Source organism: Salmo trutta, chromosome 38 (genome assembly GCF_901001165.1).
Source record: "Salmo trutta chromosome 38, fSalTru1.1, whole genome shotgun sequence".
In the NCBI taxonomy this organism is placed as follows: domain Eukaryota; kingdom Metazoa; phylum Chordata; class Actinopteri; order Salmoniformes; family Salmonidae; genus Salmo; species Salmo trutta.
This window is the reverse complement of record NC_042994.1, coordinates 30,714,209-30,719,062: the sequence shown is the minus strand read 5'-3', so window position 1 is coordinate 30,719,062 and position 4,854 is coordinate 30,714,209. Positions and strand designations below refer to the sequence as shown.

The 4,854-nt window shown below is 37.7% G+C and overlaps 1 long non-coding RNA gene across 1 annotated transcript; it reads right to left on the bottom strand.

The window, feature by feature from the left end:
• Window positions 1-3,536: 3,536 nt before the first annotated feature.
• Window positions 3,537-3,887, bottom strand: LOC115177705 (uncharacterized). Its single transcript, XR_003872452.1, has 2 exons — window positions 3,705-3,887; window positions 3,537-3,575 (listed from the first exon to the last, which is right to left on the bottom strand). It is a non-coding gene; the product is annotated as an uncharacterized LOC115177705 (long non-coding RNA).
• Window positions 3,888-4,854: the final 967 nt, after the last annotated feature.

The following is a 4,854-nucleotide window of genomic DNA, read 5'->3' as shown; positions in this document are numbered from 1 at the left end:
GTAGATGATACAGTTGTGTACTATATTGCCCACCCTGCTGATCAGGCTCTATCTGAACTACAGTAAACATATTTACCACGTATTACTTGTTACAGCAGACTACTGTTGCACATTGAATAGACATTCATCACTGTTACACCTTGATGTGATGGTTTTCTATGTCTGTACATAGTGTGAATAGTGTTTTCCAAAAAGTTATTACCCCCCTAAACCAGAATGTTAAATGACCTTTATGATATTTTATACCACTATTACTTTGGGGTTCTAATCCCCCTCTGTCAACATCCACACTGTGAACACATCTTTAACATTCATGAACCTTCACTATCTTCATCCCTGAACTAGCAACAATAACTATTGTCTATTGTTATTCTCAATGACCTTCCTGGCCATATGAAAGCCAAGCTAAATACAATGTTTTCATGTCTTTGATTATGCAAACATTTGTTTATTAGATTATATTTCTCATTAAGATGAATGTTGTTTTAATTCTATATGGGTCACACCTTGCTTTGGTCATGTGTTCTCTTATGGGTCAATGAGTTTAATTAGAATATAGCAATGATGCTCTCTCCTCAATCACTTACAGTGCCTTTGGAAAGTATTCAGACCCTTTGACTTTTTCCACATTTTGTTACGTTACATCTTATTCTAAAATTGATTATATTAAACCATTTCCTCAGCAATCTACACATAATACTCCATAATGACATCACAATACCCCATAATGACATCACAATACCCCATAAAGATGAAGCGGTAAAAGGCTTTTAGACATTTTTGCAAATGTATTAAAAATAGAAGCCTTATTTACGTAAATGAGACACGAAATTGAGCTCAGGTGCATCCTGTTTCCATTGATCAGCCTTGAGATGTTTCTACAACTTGATTGGAGTCCACTTCTGGTAAATGCAATTATTATTGGGTATTGTGTGTAGATTGATGAGGAACAAATGTAATTTAATACATTTTAGAATAAGGCTATAACATAAAAAAATGTGGAAAAAGTCATGGTGTCTGAATATTTTCCGAAGGCACTGTACAAACATCACATTGAATATTGAACTCACTTTCAAAAAGCTCCATGAGGAAGAAAGGATTCCCAGATGATCTTTTAGATGTTCTGTCTTCAGGATGTTCTGGGTTGATGGCTGTTGGAGAGGGGAGGAGCAGTTGAGTGAGCTGGGGCCTTTTATTGCCCTTCCTCTGGGAGCCTGTCAGCTTGTGACATGATGAGAGAGATATTTTGTGTTATAAACGTACTTCTATTTGAAGAGATTTGACCATTCGGGGACCTAATCTCAAACACTGAAAACATGAGAAAAATGTTGTCTACACTAAAGAATGTGAAATAGGTCATAAAAATTATTTTTGACGGTTTTTTAAATTTTATATATATTGTTTTATTATAGTTTTTTTTTTTTTTTTTTTTACCTTTTATTTAACCAGGCAAGTCAGTTAAGAAAAAATTATATTTTCAATTACGGCCTAGGAACAGTGGGTTAACTGCCTTGTTCAGGGGCAGAACGACAGATTACATGAAAATAAAGATGTTTAAAAGATTTGTCATTTTGGAGAGGTTTCTGCAGACTATATGGGAGGCCTAAGTCTTGTTATGGATAAATGTCTATAAAGATAGACTGGTATTAGATATCTGATCCATTTTTGGGGCACATGTTGACAAGATGTTGGGGAATCACTGGAGGGGGATATTGACACACTGAGCATCTCAGTGTACAGCTCAATAAACACAATAGGAGTTTTGGTACATTTCAGTCTTCTGTGATGTATTTGAAGTGTCATATTGGGATGTAAACTCAAATATGAATACATTTAAACTATATCTGACATGGTACTGGTGTCTTCTTTTTTAAAGCCCATAACCATGTGTGTGATGTGTCAACAAAAAAGGGCACCCCCCCATAAAAAGATCCTGCAACAGAAAGCTGCACAATATGTTAAGTAAGTATTTTGCTTACCATTATATCTAACCCAACTCCATGTGTTTCCACTATCATGTATCCTACCAGGACTATATCCAACCCAACTCCATGTGTTGCCACTATCATGTATCCTACCATGACTATATCCAACCCTACTCCATGTGTTTCCACTATCATGTATCCTACCATGACTATATCCAACCCTACTCCATGTGTTTCCACTATCATGTATCCTACCATGACTATATCCAACCCTACTCCATGTGTTTCCACTATCATGGATCCTACCATGACTATATCCAACCCTACCCCATGTGTTTCCACTATCATGTATCCTACCATGACTATATCCAACCCAACTCCATGTGTTTCCACTATCATGTATCCTACCATGACTATAGCAACCCTACCCCATGTGTTTCCACTATCATGTATCCTACCATGACTATATCCAACCCAACTCCATGTGTTGCCACCATCATGTATCCTACCATGACTATATCCAACCCTACTCCATGTGTTTCCACTATCATGTATCCTACCATGACTATATCCAACCCAGCTCCATGTGTTGCCACTATCATGTATCCTACCATGACTATATCCAACCCTACTCCATGTGTTGCCACTATCATGTATCCTACTTGGCTGAAGCTTTGATCCAGTGGAAGAAGTATTGGAAGAAGTATTGAGGAGCAGGTCAATCACCACCTTCCGGAGACACCTGAAACCCCACCTCTTTAAGGAATAACTAGGATAGGATAAAGTAATCCTTCTAAAGTTAAAGGTCACTTCAGGATACAGCTGTTACTCTACACCAGGGGTCTGCAACCCAAAATGTTGAAAGAGCCATATTGGACCAAAAAAACAAAAAACAAATCTGTCTGGAGCCGCAAAAAATTAAAAGCCTTATATAAGCCTTATAATGAAGGCAACACATGCTGTAAGTGTCTATATTAGCTATATTAGCCTACTATCAAAATGATAAGTAGGCTACAAATACATAATGAGCATTCATGATTTACCTGCAGCGCATCCTGGAGAGAATGACGCACCACGTGACTACTCTGCTGTACGATGGTGCTTTAAGTTTAACTTCCATTATAATATTCATGTATTATGTTTCGTTGCATTGATGAAATTATAGAAATACAGAAATCAGATTTTTGATGTAATTTTTATTTTAGGATTCAAAAAAACAACAACAAAATGTGCAACGTGCATAATAGACCTCCTGTAATTTCAGACCTCCCCATGGAAATAAAATGCAGTCCTTTTCAATCCTCAATAATACGATACAATCCTCTTCTCTTTTCCCCTTTATCTGGGCAACAGACAGAGTGCAATAAAACAGCAGCCTTTTGAAAAGGTAAAGTATTGTAACGACCCTGGGTTTATAAGCGCGGAAATCGACTATGCCGGCACAGTCGATAGCGCGCTGGACTTCGGGTTAGAAGGTCGAGGGTTCGAGACCTGCTCCCTGCTGCAGTTTCATTACAGTATATAAAATTAAAATAATACAGTTTAAGTTCGATTTCTGTGCATTATCCTCTTCTCTTTAGTTTTCTGCAAATGTGCAGCAGCACCCTCTTCTTTTTTGACACGCACAATACAATGCAGCCATCCTCGGACCTGAGCAACAAAACACAATAATATCCCTATGTGTCATTCCAAATATATACTGACAAAAATCAGAAATCACTTTATAAAAACAGCCACTTTGTTACTAAATATGTGCCTATGACAGGATTGTGTTCTTACCCGTTTAATGTGACTTCTGTTTTCGGACATCACTGGACAGCTTCTCAACATCGGGCATGTAAAATGTAACTTTAATCTTCACGCAGGACTGCAAGCTCTCATCTGTGTGGCGGGTGCGGTATTTGGATTTTATGTAGTTCATGTTTGAGAATATCTGCTCGCACAGGTGTGTTGATCCAAAGATGGATAATACTCCAAATGCATATTTCTTCATGTTCCTATAACTGTCAGGAAGAATGGAAATGTCTTTCCACGTTACTCTTTTTGTTATTTGACAACTTCTCATTACAAAGCAAACATGCAGGCAATCCTTCCGCATTGGCAATGAAAGCAAATGATTCGGTCCAAGAATTGTGGAATCCTCTGTTCTCCTCAGCTATCTTTCTCTTTTTCCCTTTGGGAACCATGGCCCATGACACACCCGCCGGTTTGTTTGCAACAGCCACCTGTCTGGCACTACGCCGAGCTGAAAGAAACGTGTGTCGCGGGTCTTCGTTGACAGAAATGTTGAAATTAAATATTTATTATACACATTTTTACAGCATTGGATAATAAATTATATTAAAACAAAAAAATATATTCACACCATCTTTTTCCATTTGCATATTTTTGAAAAAGCTCCAGGGAGCCACTAGGGCGGCGCTAAAGAGCCGCATGCGGCTCCTGAGCCGCGGGTTGCCGACCCCCGCTCTACACCATCCCTAGATAATCCAGTAATGAGAGAAAATGTATAGAATATGTAAAGACCTATTAAATCAGTTTATTTATTTGTTTTTTTGTTTGTTTTTTTATTCTGTTTTCTCCGTTTAGTTTTTCCAGGTTTCTGATGTCCCTGTTTTTCCGTTTTTCGCTCTCAAAATCACACTGTTAGTTGAAAAAAAACAAAATTGGATGTTCTAAGTCCACAATAATACTTCAACCACATCAGGAGACAACTTTTGAAGTCTGAGAAAAATCTAAGATACGTTCATTTTTGTGTGTAGATTCCCTTTAATTCAAGTGGCACCAGCAAGAGCCTTGCTTGGTTAGTGGTGTCTCTGTAGCACACATGTGATTGCAGAGTTTGCTGAACAAATCACAACTGGATTGATGCAAATAATCATGATATCATTCTGTCAGGTAAACAGACTACTTTGTAGTTAACGTTTAA